The sequence below is a fragment of the Zalophus californianus genome, chromosome X (assembly GCF_009762305.2).
Source record: "Zalophus californianus isolate mZalCal1 chromosome X, mZalCal1.pri.v2, whole genome shotgun sequence".
NCBI lineage: Eukaryota > Metazoa > Chordata > Mammalia > Carnivora > Otariidae > Zalophus > Zalophus californianus.
In genome coordinates, this window is record NC_045612.1 from 79,762,379 (window position 1) to 79,786,025 (window position 23,647).

The window sequence follows — 23,647 nt, forward strand, 5'->3', positions numbered from 1 at the left end:
TGGACTCTGCTGAGAAAAATACACATATGACCGTGTTCAATAGTCCTGGTGTGCCGGCTTGCATTTCAGTGTGGTGACCCAATCTCACTGTAATGGATTTGGCCTGTGATGCCTAATGATTGTGTTAATGATGATGATGATGATCTTCCGACTTGTCTGTCATCTGTGATTTGGGAAATGATATAAATAGAGGGTGAAATATCTAGCAAGGAAAAGGTTTAGGGTAATGACTAGATTATGGGGCGCATATAGTTTAAATAATCCCCACTCCCCCCTTTTTAGTGATAATGTATACTTGCAGAACACTTGATAGAAAGAAAAAGTTTTTCATCCCTAATACTCTAAACCTTATCAAAATTTTTACTTCACATATTTTCCTTCCATTACATTTTTTTGCAGGAAGCCATATTTAAAAATCTGAGGTATAGAGGAGTGCATAAAACATATCTGCCAGGTTTAGATAATTTGTAAAAACAAACACCCATGTAACTAGGACCCAGGTCAAGAAATAGACCATTGCCAGCTTTCCAGAATACAGACACTGTGTTCCTCCCAATCACAACCCACACCCTTTCTTAGAGATATAGTCATTATCCTGACATTGTGAGTATTTCAGAGTTTTTCTTTATAGCTTTACCACTTGTGTACACATCCCTAAATAATACCATTTATATGAATTAATATAAATAAATCATACCGCATGCTTCCTCTGATGGCTTGCTTCTCTCACTTGTATCACTTATTTGAGAGATTCATCCATGTTTTTTAGAGTAGCTATAGATTCTTTGTCTCCATTGTTCACTAGCATGCCAGTGTATAATTTTAGTGAAGCAATCATGAATTGATTGAACATCCAATTCTACAGTGGATGGACACTATGGTTGTTTCTAGTTTGGGACTATTAGTATTAACAATGCTGCAGTGAACATTCTTGGACATTTCCCATGGAATACATGTGTAAAAGTCTCTTGGGTCCACCTCCAAAAATAGAATCACTGGGGTATGAATACCCTCAACTTTTCTAGATGATGCCAAATTGATTTCTGTAGTAGTTGTGCCAATTTACAGTCTCACCAGTAGCACAGAGAGTTCCTGCTGCTACACTTCTTCACCTACACCAAGAATTGTCAGAATTTACTTTTTTTTACTCTTACTATTAAGCTTTTGCATATTCTCATATTTATGAGCCTTTTGGATTTTCTCTTCTGTGAAAGGACTGTTCAAATTCAAATCTTTTGCCCATTTTTCTATTCTATTTTCAGTGTTGTACTTACTGATTTAATGAGTTCTTCATATGTTTTAAATACCAGTGCATTGGTCATTATACGTGTGGCCAAAAAGTCCCTTGCTCTGTTGCTTGTATTTTCACGTGCTTTATGCTGTGCTTTGTGAACAGATCTTAATTATAATGCAGTCAAATTTACCATTCTTTTCCTATGGTTAGTGATTTCCTGTTTTATGAAATCTGTCCCTGCATTAAGGTCATGAAAATATTTTCTATTTCCTATATTGTCTTCTAAAATATTTATGGTTTTGCCTTTCACGGGTCTTAGTCCACCTGTAAGTGATGTTTGTGTATGGTGTTGAGTAGGGTTCTGGTTTCCTGCCCCCCCTTTGGATATCTGATTGTCTCAGTAAACCACACTTGATAAGTCTGCTCTTTTCCAACTTATTTACAGCAACACGTGTCATAAATCAAGTGTCTATGTATATATGGGCTAGTTTCTATAGACTCTAGTAAATACCATGGCTCTTTTTATTTATTTGACATACCACATATCAGTATTAATTGCTACAGATATGAAGTCAATCCTGTTATTTGGATAAGGCCAGTCCATTCTACTTTGTTCTTTGAAGGTGTTTTGTTATTTTTAGCCTGTTTTGACTCCATTTAGATGATCAGTTCATTAGAATTTCAACCAAAAGCTTGTTTGAGATTTTAATTAAGATTGTGTTAAACTTTTAGATTTGACGTCTTTTCAATATTGAGTGTTTGTTTTTTGTTCTCTCTTTTTAATAAGATAACTTATTTAATATTCCAATAACATTTTGTATGTTTTCCACAAGAGGACATTTTTATCCTGATACTTCATATTTTGCAAATACCATCTTTGAACTTTTCATTTTCTAATTTTTTTTCCTGGTAAGTAGAATATGGTTGGTGTTTGTATGTTGATTTATTTATGCTATAAACATCTAAACTCTTTTGTTGATTCTAGTAACTTGTCTGTAAATACCTATAACGATCTAATGTACAGAATCGTAACATCTGCAAATAATGCCAGTTTTATTTTTTTTTCCTTTCAAATGATTTTTTTATCCTTCCCCCCCTCCCCTTCCTGCTCTCTCTAGGTGATAGTGGACGTCCTTATTTGATGCAGCTCTGAAAGAGAAAGGTTTCAGTAATTCTAAGAGTGGCATTTCATGTAGACGTTGTGTTCTATTGCACACTGGTCCAGTCAAGAGATAGAAAGTGTACAGTGGACAGGGGAAGTTTAACATCAAGTTAAACTATGACAATTGTATAATATATAGTATATGAGAAAACCGTGTATGTTATTCTGGGGCTGAGAGAGAGTACTCAAAGATAGAAAAATTTGGAGTGGGGGTGGCCCTCTCAAAGCCTGGAGTTCACACCTCACTGGAGAAAGTATAGGAGAACCTATTGGATGGCAGAGAAATTTGCTGGTTTGTGGGCACAAAGCTGGTTTGCAGAACCAGAGCTGGGCTACAGTTGCAGGGTGAGCAGGAAGTAACACTTTGGAACACATCAGTGTAGACAAGCGACAACTATTGGTTAGTGTGTGGGCATGTAGTAGGAATAAGGATGCTGGTGGAGTTGGAGGCCTGGAGCCAAAAATGTCCTGCACGCAGGATTAGAAGGGCTTTGGTGTTGGGAGGGCTACAGCACTGGCAGAACTACAGATGATAAACCTGTTGGGCAGGCGGCTGGTGCGGAGCAGTAAAGAAAGCAAGCAGAGAGAATCAGTGGGCAGGTGGTTTGGAGCACAAGATGTCTCTGTGAAGAAAGTCATAGAAAGCCAATCAGCAGGCCATACCGGGATTGTACATTCAATGAGGAGTTGTTCTTGGCTCATGCTTGGGGCAGAGCACTGAGGATATCCTCACACACACACCTCTGAGAACCAGAAATAACAAGAGAGCCACTTTCTTCAATGTCCCTCCAGTGTCTTCTCCTGAGAAAATATAACATTGTGTCACTTTGAAGGAGAGAGACTTAAAAATTGTGTCTATTATCAGAAAGCATGTTTTGATGGGTGAATTTAAAGTAGAGAGGCAATGTTAAGTGTCTGCCTTTGGCTCAGGTCATGATCTCAGGGTCCTGAGATCAAGCCCTACATCTGGCTCCCTGCTCAGTGGGGAGTCTGCTTCTCCTTCACCCTCTGCCCCTCCCCCTGCTCATACTCACTCTCTCTGTCTCATTCTCTCTATCTCAAATAAATAAAATCTTTTAAAAATTAAAAAAAAATATTTGGCTTCATGTCCTTTATCAGTTTAAGGGATTCACTTCTATTCTTAGTGTGTGTGAATAGCAGGCAACTTACCTGCCACGGTTATTGTTAGCTCACCCAAGGAATAGTATCATTCTGTTATTTCTCTGGTAAATTAATGATTAAAGCAGCAGGACTCTCCATTTCAGGAGGTCTAATAGATTGCTTGGGATTCTTGGTGGACCCAGGCTTCCCTGGCCTGAAGTGAGCTTTGCTGCAAAACCCAGGCTTTGGCACAAGGGGTTGTCATGGGGCTAGGGCAGAGAGCCTGTGAATCCTGCATTCTAGTCCTACCCCGGGCTTGTCTGCTTCACCTGTAAGGAGAACCTTGGCGTATAGTGAGATTGCCTTGAGAATAGAGTACTTTATACCTTAAATGCTGCTCTGCATTTCTGGTAGCTGCACTTAAACTAAACAAGGAGAGAAGGTGCTTGGATTTCATTTAAAATCATACCCAGGGGCGCCTGGGTGGCTCAGTCGTTAAGGGTCTGCCTTTAGCTCAGGTCATGATCCCAGAGTCCTGGAATCAAGTTCCACATCGAGCCCTTGCTCAGCCGGGAGTCTGTTTCTCCCTCTCCCTCTGCTTGCTGCTCCCCATGCTTGTGCTTGCTCTCACTCTCTCTCTTTGTCAAGTAAATAAAATCTTTAAAATCATGCCCAACAGAGCCCTGTCCATGGAGAAGCAGGACAGAAGATTCCTGTGTTAGACTTACAAAGTGTATATATTTACCATTGTTCATAATGTGTGGTTTCATTGTACTTATCTCAACTGGTTTTAGGCTCTAAAGTGGACAAAATAGATGGGAGAAAATGGCACATATTTTTACCATTCTTAAGTGGTAAGCAATCCATTCTGTAGTGATTGACTTGTAACTTATATTGAGGAGAGACATTTTAATTTTTTAAAAAAGCTTTTTCTTTCTGTGTGCCTATATTTAATAGAATTAGATAACACTAAATCAGGAAAAAAATACTTTAAATGTTGCTCATTCCTGTACTCTTGTACTCTCTTCCTAATACTACCAGTGTGTTAAGCATATTCACCTCTTGGGCTCAGAAATCACACAAGACAAATCAGCCCACAGCTTTCTTTTCACACATATGACTGAATTCACTTCTTATTCCAGGCACCCTGAGACCTTGTTCATGAGGACCTGTGTATGAACAGGGAGTTTGTCCTGTAAATGCTGGTTGGAACTGCTGCCTGGTCCAGCTCTCTTAACTGCCACTCTGGCAATGGTGAGATACAAATGTAAATCTGAAACTTTTAAAAAAGTTTTTAGTTATTTAATATACAGGGTTAGATAAGTTTCAGATATAAAGTATAGTGATTCAACAATTCCATATATTACCTGGTGCTCATTAGGACAAGTGCACTCTTTAATCCCCATCACTTATTTAACCCATCCCCATAGAGCCTTCTCAGTGGTAACCATCATTTTGTCCTCTATAATTAAAGTCTCTTTCTTGATAAGTCTTTCTCTCTCTGTTTTTCCCCTTTGCTCCTTTGTTTTGTTTCTTAAATTCTACATATGAATGAAATCATAGGTATTTGTCTTTGTCTGACTTATTTCACTTAGCATTATACGCTCTAGCTCCATCCATGCTGTTACAAATGGCAAGATTTCATTCTTTTTTATGGCTGAATAATATTCCATTATATATATATATATATATATATATATATCACATCTTATTTATCCATTCATCATTTGAAGGACACTTTGGGCTGCTTTCATAATTTGGCTATTTTAAATAATGTTGCTGTAAACATAGGGATGCATGTATCCCTTTGAATTAGTGTTTTTGTGTTCTTGGGGTAAATGCCCAGTAGTGTGATTGCTGGATCATCAGGTAGTTATATTTTTAACTTTGAGACAATCCTTCATACCATTTTCCACACTGATGTTGAGCATCTTTTCATGCATCTATTTGCCATCTGGGTATCTTCTTTAGAGAAATGTCTGTTTATGTCTTCTGCTCATTTTTAATTGGATTATTTGATTTTTTTGGTGTTCAGTTATATAAATTCTTTGTATATTTTTGATACTAACCCTTTATCAGATATATCATTTGCACATATCTTCTCCCATTCATTAGGTTGTCTTTCATTTTGTTGTTTCCTTTGCTGTGCCTTTTATTTTGATGTAGTCCCAATAGTTTATTTTTGTTTTGTTTCTCTTGCCTCAGGAGACATATCTAGAAAAATGTTGCTATGGTTCATGTCAGAAAAATTAATGCTTTTACTGTCTACTAGATGTTTCCAGTTTTTGACTGTTACAAATAAAGCTGCTATGAATAGTCATGTGCAAGACTTTGTATGGACATATGTTTTCATTTCTTTTAGATAAAAGCTTAAGAGCAGTGATATGGTAAGTATATGTTTATCATTTTAAGAAATTGCACAACTGTTTCCAAATATCCATAACCCCATGTATTCACATCATGTAGTCATGGAGCCCTAGTATTGTCAGTCTTTTTAATTTGAGCCAATCTAATAGGTGTTTGTGGCATATCATTTTAGTTTAAACTAGCATTTTCCTAAGTATAATGTTGAGCATCTTTTCATGTGCTTAATTGCCATCCATTTATCTTATTTGAGTCTGTTCTAATATTTGCCCATTATAATTGTGTTGTTTGCTTACCACATATTGATTTTTTTAAAGATTTTATTTATTTATTTGAGAGAGAGATTGAGAGAGAGATAGAGCCCATGAGAGGGGATAGGGTCAGAGGGAGAAGCAGACTCCCCGCCGAGCAGGGAGCCCGATGCGGGACTCGATCCCGGGACTCCAGGATCATGACCTGAGCCAAAGGCAGTCGCCCAACCAACTGAGCCACCCAGGCACCCACCACATATTGATTTTTAAGGGTTCTTTATATATTCAAATTACAAGCCCTGTGATGGTTACATGTTCCACAGATATTTTCACCTGCTCTGTGTTTTAATTTTTATTTTTCTAATAGTGTCCTTAGTAGAACAAAGTATTTTAATTTGGATGAAGTCCAATTTATTGATTTTGTCTATTATACTTCATATTTTTAGCAACCTATTTAAGATACTTTTACCAAATCCACATTCACTTAAATTTTGTCCTATTTTTTTCTTCTAAAAATATTGTAATCTTAGCTCTTACATTTAAGTCTAATATCAATTAATACTTAATTCTGTATATTGTGTAAAGTAAGGATTGATAATCATTTATTTTAACTTATGGCTGTCCATTGGTTATCCCTGATAACACTGTATTTCCTCCACTGAATTAGCTTTGCACCTTTGTTGACAATCAGTTGACTATATCCTTATGGATTTATTTCTGGATTCCCTCTTCTGCTAAATTGATCTATATGCCTACCTTTATGCCAATGCTATACTTTTTTCAATGTTATTGCTTTATAATAAGTCTTAGAAACTAGCCGTATAAGGCCTTCAGCATGGTTATTCTTTTTCAAAATACTTTTGGATGTTATAAATCCTATGCATTTCCATATAAATCTTAGAAATAGCTTCTCATTGTTCAGAGACAATTCTTTATGGGTCTCATATTTCTACTTGAATTCTGATTAGAGACATTAACGGCTTTTTTTCCAAACTATTTTTCAATGCTAATTGTATAAAAAACAGCCTTGGAAGAAAGTAGAAATAATAGTATTTCCCTCTGGGACAGAGGGTATATTTATGTGCTATTCAGGAACATAAAGATAGCACTCTAAGGATGTTTGCTAAATGTTTGTTTATTTGTTTATTTATTTATTTATATTATGTTCAGTTAGCCAACATACTGTACATCATAAGTTTTTGTTGTAGTGCTCAACGATTCATTAGCTGCATATAACACCCAGTGCTCATCCCAAAACATGCCCTCCTTAATACCCATCACCCGGTGGAATATTGCTCAATCATCAGAAAGGATGAATACTCACCATTTGCATCAACATGGATGGAACTGGAGGGGATTATGCTAAGTGAAATGAGTCAGGTAGAGGAAGACAATTATCATATGGTTTCACTCATATGTGGAACATAAAGAATAGAGCTAAAAGTCCATTTAAAAAGCCCATTTAAAATAATGGAGTTTCCTACATTGTAATGCAAACCTATCGTCTGCATATCATACATCTGCAGTGCTTCTTATCACTAGCATGGGACTTGGGGACTGAGGGTAACCACTGCAAAGAAGTTCATGCTGCCTGCTGTGGCATGAGTAATAAACCATCCTTTTTATATCTGACTCAGGTGTCTTGTATCTTCTTCTAGCATCTATAAAACTGCCAGATCAAATTGTTAGCTTACAAGTAGGGTAAAAACTTACACCTTTCATAGTTCTTGACACACAGTTGCCAAAAAAGGTATTGTCCAAAGTAAATGCTAACAACATCTCCAAATCCTAACTGTAGTGGATAGACACAACCAATGCATGTTTAGATAACCTGTTCTCAGAGAGTTACCAGCCAACCTGGGTATATTGCTCTTGTGTGACATGGATGATTTTTTGATTCATCAGGAAAACCAGTATTTGTTAGAGTGTTTGTCTCTTTCATGCTCCTGATAAACACATATACTCCTTCAAACATTATTTCCTTTTAACTGGCTTATATGCTATTTTGGGGCCCAAGAGCCCACAAAAGAGCTTTCTTATTTTTGTTTTCATTTTGTTTTTACACGAAAGTAACCAGTCATGGAGTGCCTGGGTGGCTCAGTTGGTTGTCTAACTCTTGATTTCAGCTTAGGTCATGATCTCAGGGTTGTGAGATGGAGCCCGGCGTTGGTCTCCATGCTCGGTGGGGAGTCTGTTTCTCTCTCTCTCTCTCTCTTTCTCTCTCTTTCCCTCTGCCCCTCCTCCTGCACACACACTCTCTCTAAAATAAATAAATAAATATTTTTTAAAGTAACCAGTCACACACAACTATTTGTTGAACTTTTTAGAACCTTTTTAAAAATGCCTATATTTACATTTATTTATATATTTAAAAGTTTACATCTCTCTAATATAAAATTTATAATAAAATTAAGAGACTGGTCATATACAGCAGCTAGTCATATACAGTGATAAAACAGATATTAATGCTGGTTGTTAGTTAATATTTCTTCCAAAAAATACCTTCTGATGAAGGACTACTTTAGGTTAGAATTCCAAAATTTCCTCAAAGATGATGTAATACTTGAATGGTAAACCAGAGGGCATTCATTTCATTATTTAAACTACTTAGTTACTATACATTTGATTTCATCTTGTAGTACCAGTCAACTGGAGTTGGTTCTGTTTCTCTGCCACATTTCAGAGAACCTTTTCTAAGCAGCAAAAATAAAATTACTATTCCTGCTAGTATTACTGCTGATGTAATCATAAAACTGCCCTGAATTACCATCTGGGACACAGGTTGCTAAAACAAGTGATGATGTCTGTTTGGATAATGGATTGCTAATGGTTGTATTTCCCGTGAGAGATCATTTTCCTTCTTAATATATGCTTCAGATGAATCAGAGCTATTTTTACGAAGTACTGAGGAAAATTCCACGAGTACTTTATAAGTTCTATATTTCTGTTGTTAGATTCCAGGATCTTGCAATGGACTGTAAGGTCTTCAACAGTCAATGTGCAATTTAGTGTTGGATATGGAAGAGGCTCATTCACCTACAGAATGAACTTGATATTATCTTTAGTGCTTGGAGATTCTATTTCATACTCGTCTTCATCTGATGATGTTAGATTGAAAAAGGTAAGGTTGCCTGATGTCATCTAAATGAACCTTATCTACAAAAGATGGGAAAGTTTTGGCCTTAGAATTTTCTTCCCATTCTATGACGTTCACCTTTATTTTTTTTTCCCACATAATCTTCTTAAAGGGTCCCTGTAAGTCAAATTTGAAAGGCAAATGACAAATTATTATACTGGATAAAAATTGTTTTACCATCATTCAATAATTCCCTATCTTGGTCTCTCAATATGTGTAGTTTTGAAGGTATTTATTAATATACTTAAGATAGTTATATTACACAGATTCAAATATGAACCAGAACACCAAAGTTGTTCTAACAAATACATATGAATCCACAATAAACATAGATAAACTTGTATTATTTTTCACATGTACTTCCACTAATTTTTATAAGCCAATTGCTTCATTTAACATCATTTCTATTACTTCTAATAGCTCTCCCATGATGTCATCTCTATATTTCAGAAATGCTTCAAAAAAAGTTTTCCTACATGCTGGTGGACTTTTTGACAAATAATGGTCATGAAAACTTTAGTCTTTACAATAATAACAATAAATTTATTTTTTATTTATTTTTATTTTATTTTTTATTATGTTCAGTTAACCAACATATAATACATCATTAGTTTTTGATGTAGTGTTCAACGATTCATTAGTTGTGTGTAACACCCAGTGCTCATCACATGTTCCATCCTTAAACAACAATAAATTTAAAACACCTACAATGAAGTGGAGTTTTCAGAGAGTCTAGAACAATTTTATTTAAAAACTTAAGGAAAATTTAAGAGGCATAAATGTTTGCTTTAAACAAACCAATTTACACTAAAAAATAAATTCTCCAAAACTGGGCTGCCATGTTTTATGAAATTTTAATTTCTTAGATTAAATACGCAAAATACTAAGTGAAATGGTGTAAGAAAGATGCCATTTGTTCATTGAAAGCAGAGCATAGGGCCTATAATTTGTGGTCCTTTAAACCAAACTGTCCCCACTACTGATGTTGACTGCAACATAACACAAAAATCAAAAATACCAGCTCATTCAGGGAATTAATTGCCCCATCCCAAGGTGATGGATATATCCAACATATGTTATCCATAATTAAGACAAATCCTGGGGCTATGAAAAAGCGCTTGCCTTCAGACCTGTCTGACCCAGAGACTCCAACTCTAGCTGTTGAGCCATATGACTTAAATATGTAAACCCCTCTTCTATTCCCTCTCTCCCAAGAGTTGCCTTTCCCTCTTCCCCTTCTGGGTGGTAGCTGAAAGATTCCAAAATTTGTGTGAAAGACATCTACATACCAAGAAGACCATTGAATTCCAAGTAAGATAAACTGTATTCGTAATAATAATAAATGTTGAAATATTAATAAATGTTGAAAAACTGTTGAAAGCCAAAGGCAGAGATTCCCATAAACAGCTATACATAAGCAATTCATCATGTACGAGGTATTTTTAATAAAAATATGTCAGTGTATTTAAAATTTATTTATTTATTTAAGAAAGAGAGAGATCATAGGGGGAAAGGCAGAGGGAGATGGAGAGAGAGAATCTCAAGCAGACTCCAAGCTGAGTGTGGAGCCTGATCCAGGGCTCCATCTCACGACCCTTAGATCATGACCTGAGCCATAATCGAGAGTCAGATGCCTAACTGACTGAATCAACCAGGAGCCCCCCAAAATGCCAGTGTCTTTTTCAGCATAAAACTTGGTGGCCAGAAGGCAGTAGAATGATATATTAAAATACTGTAAAAAAAAATGTCAACTGTATTCAGTAAAACCGTCCTTCAAAAGTGTGGGAGAGGGGTGCCAGGGTGTCTCAGTTGGCTGAGCATCAAACTCTTGGTTTTGGCTGGGGTTGTGATTTCAAGGTCATGTGATCAAGGCCTGCATTGGGCTCTGCAATTTGTGCAGAGTCTGCATGAGATTGTCTCTTCCTCCCTCTGTCCCTCCACATGCTCTCTCTTTCTCTCTCTCTCTCTAAAATAAATAAATAAAAGCTTTTTTTAAAAAATGTGGAAGAAATAGATACTCCCAAATAACCAAAACCTAAGGGATTTTACTACCACTAGAACTGCTCCATAATAATGCTAAATGGAGTCCTTTAGATTGAAATCAAGGGATTCTAGAGAATAGCTCATGACTATGTGAAGATAAAAAGATCTCTGGTAAAAGTTGAAAAAAACACAGTAATTTGTAATTTTGGTTTATATATCCAATTTTTTAAATTTTATTTTATTTTATTATGTTATGTTAGTTACCATGCGATACATCATTAGTTTTTGATGTAGTGATCCACGATTCATTGTTTTCGTATAACACCCAGTGCTCCATGCAGCATGTGCCCTCCTTAATACCCATCACCAGGCTAACCCATCCCCCCACCACCCTCCCCTCCAAAACCCTCAGTGTGTTTCTCAGGGTCCATAATCTCTCATGGTTCATCTCTCCCACTGATTCCCCCCCCTTCATTTTTCCCTTCCTTCTCCTAATATCCTCCATGTTATTCCTTATGTTCCACAAAGAAGTAACACAATATGATAATTGACTTTCTCAGCTTGACTTATTTCACTTAGCATAATCTCCTCCAGTCCCATCCATGTTGATGTAAAAGTTGGGTATTCATCCTTTCTGATGGCTGAGTAATATTTTATTGTATATATGGACCACATATTCTTTATCCATTCATCTGTTGAAGAACATCTCAGCTCTTTCCACAGTTTAGCTATTGTGGACATTGCTGCTATGAACATTGGAGTGCATATGGCTCTTCTTTTCACTACATCTGTGTCTTTGGGGTAAATACCCAGGAGTGCAATTGCTGTGTCATAGGGTAGCTCTATTTTTAATTTTTTGAGGTACCTCCGCACTGTTTTCCAAAGTGGCTATAACAACTTGCATTCCTATCAACAGTGTAAGAGGGTTCCACTTTCTTCACAACCTCTCCAACATTCGTTGTTTCTTGCCTGTCAATTTTTGCCATTCTAACTGGTGTAGGTGGTACCTCAATGTGGTTTTGATTTGGATTTCCCTGATGGCTACACAGAAGGACACTATATCATTCTTAAAGGGTCTATCCAAAAAGAAGATCTAACAATTGTAAATATCTACACCCCCAACATGGGAGCAACCATCTACATAAGCCAGTTGTTTACCAAAACAAAGAGTCATATTGATAACAATACATTAATTGTAGGAGACCTCAGTACTCCACTCACAGCAATAGACAGATCATCTAAGCAGAAAATCAACAAAGAAACAAGAGCTTTGAATAACACACTGGACCAGATGGACCTCATAGATATATAAAGAACATTCCACCCTAAAACAACAGAATACTAATTCTTTTCAAGTGCACATGGAACTTTCTCTAGAATAGACCACATACTGGGTCACAAATCAGGTCTCAGCTGATACCAAAAGATTGAGATTATTCCTGCATATTCTCAGACCATAATGCTTTACAACTGGAACTCAAGCAAAAGAAAAAATTTGGCAGAAATTCAAACACTTGAAGTTAAAGACCACTCTGCTCAAGAACGTTTGGGTCAACCAGGAAATCAAAGAACTTAAACAATTCATGGAAACCAATGAGAACTGAAACACATCAGTCCAAAACCTATGGGATCCTGCAAAGGTGGTCATAAGGGGGAAATACATAGTCATCCAAACCTCACTCAAAAAAATAGAAAAATCCCGAATTCACCAACTAACTTTCCACCTTAAAGAACTAGAGAAAAAGCAACAAATGATTCCTAAGCCATGCATTAGAAGAGAAATAATTAAAATTAGAGCAGAGATCAATGAATTAGAAACCAGAAATACAGTAGATCAGATCAAGAAAACTAGAAGCTAGTTCTCTGAATGAATTGATAAGATGGAAAAACCACTGGCCAGACTTATCCAAAAGAAAGGAGAAAGGACCCAAATTAATAAAATTATGAATGAAAGGGGAAAGATCACGACTAACACCAAGGAAATAGAAACAATTATTAGAAATTATTATCAACAACTATATGCCAATAAATTGAGCAACCCTGATGAAATGAATGCCTTCCTAGAAACCTATAAACTCTCAATACTGAAAGAGGAAGAAATTGATATATATCCAATTTTTATCATCTGCAAGATTTAAAAGACAAATGCATAAAAGAAGTATAAATCTATGCTAATGTCATAAAATATTAATAGTATAAGTGTGGGAGGATTGAGCTATAAAGTAGTAGAGGTTTGTTTTGCAACTGAAGTTAAGTTGGGCTTAATTAAAAATAGAATGTTTTTCTTTTTTTTTAAAGATTATATTTATTTATTTGACAAAGAAAGAAACAGCGAAAGAGCGAACACAAGCAGGGGGAGTGGGAGAGGGAGAAGCAGGCTTCCCATGGAGCAGGGAGCCCAATGCAGGGCTCAATCCCAGGACCCCGGGATCATGACCTGAGCCAAAGGCAGACACTTAACGACTGAGCCACTCAGGCGCCCCTGTTTTTCTTTTCTTTTTTAAAAAAAATAGGAGTTTGTTATATAATCTCTCTGGTAAACATAACGTATAAGGCAAAGATATAGATAGAGTAAAAAGAAGGGGCACATGCACCCCAATGTTCATAGTAACAATGTCCACAATAGCCAAACTGTGGAAGGAAACACGATGCCCTACAACAGACAAATGGATAAAGAAGATGTGGTACAGGGACACCTGGGTGGCTCAGTCGTTAAGCGTCTGCCTTTGGCTCAGGTCACGATCCTGGTGTCCTGGGATCGAGCCCCACACCAGGCTCCCTGCTCTGTGGGAAGCCTGCTTCTCCCTCTCCTAATCCCCCTGCTTGTGTTCCTTCTCTCGCTGTCTCTCTGTCTGTAAAATAAATAAAATCTTTTTAAAAAAGAAGATGTGGTACATATACAATTGAATATTACTCACCCATCAGAAAGGATGAATACCCACCATTTGCTTCAACATGGATGGAACTGGAGGAGATTATGCTAAGTGAAATAAGTCAAGCAGGGAAAGACAATTATCATATGCTTTCACTCATAAGTGGTATGGAAAGAAGAGTGCAGAGGACCACAGGGGAAGGAAGGGAAAACTGGGAAGAAATCAAAGAGGGAGAAAAACCATGGGAGACTCTGGACTCCAGGAAACAGATTGAGGGTTACAGAAGAGAGGTGGGGGGGATGGGGTAACTGGGTAATGGGAGAACCGCTTACTACAGAGATAAAAGAACTAAAATATATCTGGCCAAAATTAAAAAGGCTATAACTGAGATTCAATCCAATGTGGTTGCCATAAAAATGAGGATGGACGAAGCAGAGGAGTGAATCAGTGATACAGAAGATAAAATTATGGAAAATAATGAAGCTAAAGAGTGAAAGAAAGGTAATAGATCATGAAAGACGACTTAAGGAACTTAAGCACTTATTAAAATGGAATAACATTCATAACATAGGAGCCCCAGAAGATGAAGAGAGAGAAAAAGATGCCGAAGGTTTATTCAAACAAATTATAGCTGAAAACAACCCTAATCTGGGGAAGGACACAGACATCAAAATCCAAGAAATACAGAGAACTCCCATTAAATTTAACAAAGGCCAACCATTGACAAAACATATAAAAATCAAACTCACTAAATACAAAGACAAGGAAAGAATCCCAAAGCAGCAAGGGCGGGGGGGAAGTCCTTACCCTACAAAGGGAAGACAAATCAAGTTTGCAGCAGAGCTCTCCACAGGAACTTGGCAGGCCAGAAGACAGTAGCATGATTTATTCAATGTATTAAATGAAAAAAAAAATATGCAGCCACGAATTCTTTATCTAGCAAGGATGCCATTCAGAAAATAAGGAGAGATAAAGAGTTTTCCAGACAAACAAAAACTAAAGGTGTTTGTGAAACACTAAGCCACCCCTGCAAGATATTTTAAGGAGGACACTTTGAGTGGAGAAAAAATGAACAAAAGCAACAAAGACTAGAAAGGACCAGAGAACATCACCAGAAACACCAAAACTACAAGTAACACAATGGCACTAAATTCATATCTTCCAATAATCACTCTAAATGTAAATGAACTAAATGCTCCAATCAAAGGACATAGGGTATCAGAATAGCAAAAAACCCCAAGATGCATCTACATACTGCCTATAAAAGATTCATTTTAGACCTAAAGATACATGCAGATAAAAAGTGAAAGGATGCAGAACCACCTCTTATGCTAATAGATGTCAAAAGAAAGCCAGAGTACACATACTTATATCAGACAAACTACATTTTAAAACAAAGACTGTTCGGGATGGCATTGAGGGTATAGATTGCTCTGGGTAGCATAGACATTTTCACAATATTTATTCTTCTGATCCATGAGCGTGGAATGTTTTTCCATCTTTTTGTGTCTTCTTCAATTTCTTTCATGACTGTTCTGTAGTTCCTAGAGTATAGATCCTTTACCTCTTTGGTTAAGTTTATTCCAAGGTATCTTATGGCTTTTGGTGCTATTGTAAATGGAATCGTTTCTCTAATTTCTCTTTCTACAGTTACATTGTTAGTGTATAAGAAAGCAACTGATTTCTGTGCATTGATTTTGTATCCTGCCACATTACTGAATTGCTGTATGAGTTCTAGAAATCTGGGGGTGGAGTCTTTTGGGTTTTCCACATAAAGTATCATGTCATCTGCGAAAAGAGAGAGTTTGACTTCTTTGCCAATTTGAATACCATTTATTTATTTCTGTTGTCTGATTGCTGTTGCTAGGACTTCTAGTACTATGTTGAACAATAGTGGTGTGAGTGGGCATTCTTGAAGTGTTCCTGATCTTAAGGGAAAGGCTCTCAGCTTATCCCCATTGATGATAATATTCAACAGATGAATGGATAAAGAAGATGTGGTCCATATATACCATGGAATATTACTTAGCCATCAGAAAGGATGAATACCCAACTTTTACATCAACATGGATGGGACTGGAGGAGATTATGCTAAGTGAAATAAGTCAAGCAGAGAAAGTAAATTATCATATGGTTTCACTTATTTATGGAACATAAAGAAATAGCATGGAGGACATTAGAAGAAAGAAGGGGAAAATGAAGGGGGAAAATCAGAGGGAGAGATGAACCATGAGAGACTATGGACTCTGAGAAACACACTGAGGGTTTGAGGGGGAGGGGGTTGTGGGGACGGGTTAGCTCGGTGATGGGTATTAAGAAGGGCACATATGGCATGGAGCACTGGATGTTATATGAAAACAATGAATCATGGAACACTACATCAAAAACTAATGATGTATTGTATGGTGACTAACATAATATAATACAATAAAAATTAAAAAAATAAAAATAAATAAAAGATTGTAACAAGAGATGAAGGGCATTATATCATAATTAAGGGGTCTCTCCATTAAAAAGATCTACCAATTGTAAATATTTAGGCACCTAGTGTGGGATCACCCAAATGTATAAATCGATTAATAATGATATTAAAAGAACACATTGATCATAATATCGTAATAGTAGGGGACTTTAACATGCCGCTTACATTAAGGACCCATCATCTAAGCAGAAAATCAACAAGGAAACAATGTCTTTGGGTGACACAATGGGCCAGATGGACTTAATAGATATATTCAGAACATTTCATCCTAAAGCAGCAGAATACAAATTCTTCTTCAGTACATTTGGAAGATTCCCCAGAATAGACCACATCCTGTGTCACTAATCAGGGCTCAAGCAGTACAAAAAGATTAGGATCATACTATGCATAATTTCAGATAACAATGCTATGAAACTTGAAGTCAAACACGAGAAAAAATTTGGAAAGAATAAAAATACATGGAGGTTAAAGACCATCCTATTAAAGAATGAATGGTTTAACCAGGAATTAAAGAAGAAATAGAAACAAATATACTGAATCAAATGAAAATGAAACCAAAAAAGTCCAAAATCTTTGGAATGCAGCAAAGGCAGATGTAAGAAGGAAGCATAATTACAATACAGTCCTACCGCAAGAAGCAAGAAAAGTCTCAAATATACAACCTAACACCTAAAAAAGCTAGAAATGGAACAGTAAAGCCTAAGGCCAGTAGAAGAAGGGGATTAATAAAGATTTGAGAAGAAAGAAACAATATAGAAACAAACAAGCCCAGTAGAACAGATGAATGAAACTAAGAGCTGGATCTTTGAAACAATAAAATTGATAAATCCCTAGCCAGACTTATCAAAAAGAAAAGAGAAAGGACCCAAGTAGATAAAATCATGAATGAAAGAGATCACAACCAACACCAACAAATACAGTTATAAGAGAATTCTATACCTGATTCAAGCTACATTATAAAGCTGTGATCATCAAGACAGTATGGTAGTGGCACAAAAACAGACACATAGGTCAATGGAACAGAATAGAGAGACCAGAAATAGACCCTCAACTCTATGGTCAACTAATCTTCAACAAAGCAAGAAAGAATATCCAATAGAAAAAGGGCAGTCTCTTCAATAAATGGTGCTGGGGAAATTGGAAAGCCACATGCAGAAGAATGAAACTGGACAATTCTCTTACACCATACACAAAGATAAACTCAAAATGGACGGAAGATCTAAATGTGAGAAAGGAAACCATCAAAATCTTAGAGGAGAAAACAGGCAGCAATCCCTTCGACCTTGGACAAAGCAACTTTTAGCAAGACACGTTGTAAAGGCAAAGGAAACAAAAGCAAAAATGAACTTTTGGGACTTCATCAAGATAGAAAGCTTCTACACAGCAAAGGATACAGTCAACAAAACTAAAAGGCCAACCCACAGAATGGGAGAAGATATTTGCAAATGACATATAAAATAAAGGGTTGGTATCCAAATCTATAAAGAACTTATCAAACACAACACCCAAAAAACAAATAACCCAGAAAAGAAATGGGCAGAAGACATGAACAGACACTTCTCCAAAGAAGACATACAAATGGCCAATAGACACATGAAAAAATGCTCAACATCACTTCCCATCAGGGAAATACAAATCAAAACCATAATGAGATACAACCTTACACCAGTTAGAATGGCCCAAATTAACAAGATATGAACAACAAAAGTTGGTGAGGATGTGGAGACAGGGGAACCCACTTACACTGTTGGTGGGAATGCAAGCTAGTACAGCCACCCTGGAAAACAGTGTGGAGATTCCTCAGGATATTAAAAATAGAGCTACCTTATGACCCAGAAACTGCATTACTGGGTATTTACACCAAAGATAGAGGTGTAGTGAAAAGAAGGGGCACCTTCACTCCAATGTTCATAGCAGCAATGTCCACAATAGGCAAACTGTGGAAGGAGCCAAGAAGTCCTTCAACAGATGAATGGATAAAGAAGATGTGGTTCATATATACAATGGAATATTACACATCCATCAGAAAAGATGAATATCTACCATTTACATCAACATGGATGGGACTGGAGGGTATTATGCTAAGTTAAATAAGTCAATCATAGAAAGATAATTCTCTTATGGTTTCACTCATATGTGGAACATAAGGAATAGTGCAGGGGACAATAGGGGAAGGGAGGGAAAACTGAATGGAAAGATATCAGAGAGGGAAACAAACCATGAGACTCTTGACTCCAGGAAACAAACTGAGGGTTGGGGAAAGGGATGTGGGTGGGGGGATGGGGTAATTGGGTGGTCAGCATCAAGGAGGGCACGTGATACGTTAAGCATTGGGTGTTATATTCAACTAATGAATCATTACACATTATATCAAAAACTAGTGATACAATTGCACACAAAACCGTAAGATACCTAGGAATAAATCTAACCAAAGAGGCAAATAATCTGTACTCAGAAAACTAGGAATACTCATGAAAGAAATTGAGGAAGACACAAAGAAATGGAAAACTTTCCATGCTCATGGATTGGAAGAACAAATACTGCGAAAATGTCTATGCTATCTAAGGCAATCTACACATTTAATGCAATCCCTATCAAAATATCACCAACTTTTTTTCAAAGAAATGGAACAAATAATCCTAAAATTTGTATGGAACCAGAAAAGACCCCAAATAGCCAGAGAAATTTTGAGAAAGAAAAGCAAAGCTGGTGGCATCACAATTCTGGACTTCAAGCTCTATTACAAAGCTGTAATCATCAAGACAGTGAGATACTGGCACAAAAACAGACACTTAGATCAATGGAACAAAATAGAGAGCCCAGAAATGGACCCTCAACTCTATGGTCACCTAATCCTTGACAAAGCAGGAAAGAATGTCCAATGGAAAAAAGACAGTCTCTTCAAGAAATGGTGTTGGGAAAATTGGACAGCCACATGCAGAAGAATGAAACTGGACCATTTCCTTACACCACACACAAAAATAGTCTCAAAATGGATGAAAGACCTCAATTGAGACAGGAATCCATCAAAATCCTAAAGGAGAACACAGGGAGCAACCTCTTCGACCTCAGCCACAGCAACTTCTTCCTAGAAACATTGCCAAAGGCAAGGAAAACAAGGGTAAAAATGAACTATTGGGACTTCATCAAGATAAAAAGCTTTTGCACAGCAAAGGAAATAGTCAACAAAACCAAAAGACACCCAACAGAATGGGCAAAGATATTTGCAAATGACATATCAGATAAAGGCTAGTATCCAAAATCTATACAGAACTTATCAAACTCAACATCCAAAAACAAATAATCCAATCAAGAAATGGGCAAAAGACATGAACAGATATTTCTGCAAAGAAGAAATCCAAATGGCCAATAGACACATGAAAAAGTGCTCAACATCGCTTGGCATCAGGGAAATCCAAATCAAAACCTCAATGAGATACCACTTCACACCAGTCAGAACGGCTAAAATTAACAAGTCAGGAAATGACAGATGTTGGCGAGAATGCAGAGAAAAGGGAACCCTCCTACACTGTTGGTGGGAATGGAAGTTTTTGCAGCCACTCTGGAAAACAGTATGGAGGTTCCTCAAAAAGTTGAAAATAGAGCTACTGTATGACCCAGCATTTGTACTACTGGGTATTTACCCCAAAGATACAAATGTAGTGATCCAAAGGGGCACGTGTACCCCAGAGTTAATAGCAGCAATGTCCACAATATCCAAACTATGGAAAGAGCCTAGATGTCCATCAACAGATGAATGGATAAAGAAGAGGTGGTATTACACTTAACCAATTGGGTGAAGAGTTGAATACTGAAAACTACAAAACATTGCTGAAGGAAAACAAAGAAGACATAAATCAATGGAAAGACAACCTGTGTTCATGGATTGGAAGATTTAATATTGTTAAGATGTCAATTCAACCCCAACCCATCTTAAGATTCAATGATATCCCTAACAAATTCCAATGATGTGTGTGTATGTGTGTGCGTGTGTGCATGTGTGTGTAAATAGAAAAATCCATTCTAAAATTCATGGATCTTCAAGCTATCCCAAATAGCCAAAACACACTTCAAAAAGAAAAGAAAGTTTGAGGATTCATGCTTCCAGATATAAAAACTTACTACAAAGCCACAATAATCAAAACCTGTGGTACTGGCGTAAGGACAGGCCAATAGAGTGGAATAGAAAGAACAGAAAAAAAAAAACTTCACATATGCAGTCAAATAAATTTTATAAGAGTATCAAAATCGTTTAATGGGAACAAAGTCTTTTCAACAAATTATGCTTGGAAAATTGAATACGTACAAAGAATGAAGTTAAACATTTTCCTTACAATAATGTACAAAAATCAACTTAAAATGGATCAAAGACCTGTTAGTGCTGGAACTATAAAATGATTGGAACAAAACATAGATAAGAGGGAAATAGTGATGTAGAACCAAGTCTACCCATCTCCCAACAAAAATCAACAATTGGGTAGCTCTCCACTAACAAAAACAGCCTCAGGAGACTTCTAAAATGCAGTTAGGAAGGTATAGCAATACAGCAGAACAACAACAACAACAACAAAATCCTGACAACAACCACACAAGAAGAGAAGGAAGACAACTTCATTTTGCCTGTATCATCGCCACCCCCCCCCCCAAGTAAGTATTGTTTAGCATCAAGAAGAAACTTCCTAGCTAGAAAAATTTCCTCTCACCTGGAAAGTATTTACAGCCTTTCTTTCTTTCAAGTCCCTGATTTTTCTTATTCATATCAAAATACATTCAGATGTATTTTTCTTCCATCAATGTTTAGTCAATGATATATTTTTAAAATTTCCTAATTTAGCTCTTCTGTTTTTTAAATTTAAATTCAATTAGCCAACGTATAGTAAGTACATCATTAGTTTTTGATATAATGTTCAATGATTCATTAGTTGCATATAACCCCCAGTGCTCATCACATCACGTGCCCTCCTTAATGCCCATCACCCAGTTACCCCATTCCCCCACCCACCTCCCCTCTGCAACCCTCAGTTTGTTTCCTGGAGTCAAGAGTCTCATATGGTTTGTCTCCTTCTCTGATTTCTTACCATTCAGTTTTCCTTCCCTTCCCTGTGGTCCTCTGCACTGTTCCTCATGTTCCACATATGAGTAAAACCATATGATAATTGGCTTTCTCTGATTGACTTATTTCACTTAACATAATACCCTCCAGTTCCATCCATGTTGATGTAAGTGGTAGATATTCATCTTTTCTGATGGCTGAGTAATATTCCATTGTATATATGAACCACATCTTCTTTATCCATTCATCTGTTGAAGGACATCTCCACTCTTTCTTTTTTAATTTAAATTCAATTAGCCAACATATATGTTATATGTGCTATAGCACATCATTAGTTTCAGATGCGGTGTTCAATGATTCGTCAGTTGTGTATAACACACAGTGCTCACCACATCATGTGCCCTCCTTAATGCCCATCACCCAGTCATCCTATCCCCCCACCTACCTCCCCTTCTGCAACTTTCAGTTTGTTTCCCAGTTACCCTCCAGTTCCATCCATATCAGTGTAAATGGTAAATTCATCCTTTCTGTAGCTGAGTAATATTCCATTGTATATATAAACCACATCTTCTTTATCCATTTGTCTGTTGAAGGGCATCTTGTCTCCTTCCATAGTTTGGATATCGTGGACATTGCTGCTATGACCATTGGGGTGCAGGTGCCCCTTCCTTTTACTACATCTGTATCTTTGGGGTAAATACCCAGTAGTGCAATTGCTGGGTCATAAGGTAGCTGTATTTTTAAGTTCTTGAGGAAACTCCATACTATTTTTCAGAGTGGCTGTGCTAGCTTTCATTCCCACCAACAGTGTAAAAGGGTTCTCCTTTTGCCCTTTGTCCAAATGCTCACCAACACTTGTTGTTTCCTGTCTTGTTAATTTTAGACATTCTAACTAGTGTAAGATACCATCTCATTGTGGTTTTGATTTGTGTTACCCTGGGAACTTTGTTCTTAAGTTCAGGGACATGACAGGGATTCCTACTCTCACCACTGTTGCAAAGTGACCTTTAAATGGCTGAGAGAATTCCCCTGGGAAGCCATCTGGCCCTGGACTTTTGTTTTTTGGGAGATTTTTGATTACTGATTCAATTTCTTGCTGGTTATCAGTTTGTTCAAATATTCTTTTTCTTCCTGTTTCAGTTTTGGTAGTTTATATATTTCTAGGAATTTATCCATTTCTTCCAGATTGTCCAACTTGTTGGCATGTAATTTTTCATAATATTCTTTTATAATTGTATTTCTGTGATGTTGGTTTGGATTGCTCCTCTTTCATTTGTGATTTTATTTATTTGGGTACTTTCTGTTTGCATTTTGATAAGTCTGGCAAGGGGTTTATCAATTTTATTAATTTTTTAAAAGAACAAACTGGTTTCATTGATCTGTTCTATTATTTTTAGTGTCTATATCATTTATTTCTGCTTTAATGTTTATTATTTCCTTTCTTCTACTGGTTAGGCTTCATTTGCTGTTCTTTTTCTAGCTCCTTTCGGTGTGAGGTTATGTTTGGTATTTGAGATTTTTCTTCCTTCTTGCGGTAGGCCTGTATTGCTATATAACTCCCTCTTATGACCTCTTTTGCTACATCTCAGAGGTTTTGGACCATTATGTTTTCATTTTCATTTATTTCCATGTATTTTTTGGTATCTTCTTTGATTTCCATTCATACTTTAGTACAATGTTCTTTTGCCTCCATGTTTACTGTGGTATTTCCAAATTTTTTTCTTGTGGTTGACTTCAAGTTTCATAGCATTGTGATCATAAAATATGTATGGTATGATCTCAGTCTTTTACTTGTGGAGTACTGATTTATGACCTAGTATGTGATCAGTCTGGAAAACATCCCACATGCACTTGAAAAGAATGTGTATTCTGCTGCTTTAGGATGAAATGTTCTAAATATATCTGTTAAGTCCATCTGGTCCAGTGTGTTATTCAAAACCATTGTTTCCTTTTGATTTTCTGCTTAGGTCATCTGTCCACTGATGTAAGTGGTGTGTGAAAGATCCCT

At 36.7% G+C, this 23,647-nt stretch overlaps 1 pseudogene; it reads right to left on the bottom strand.

Moving 5' to 3' along the window:
* Positions 1-8,726: 8,726 nt before the first annotated feature.
* LOC113930415 lies at positions 8,727-9,347 on the bottom strand (annotated as a pseudogene).
* Between the last annotated feature and the right edge of the window lie 14,300 nt (positions 9,348-23,647).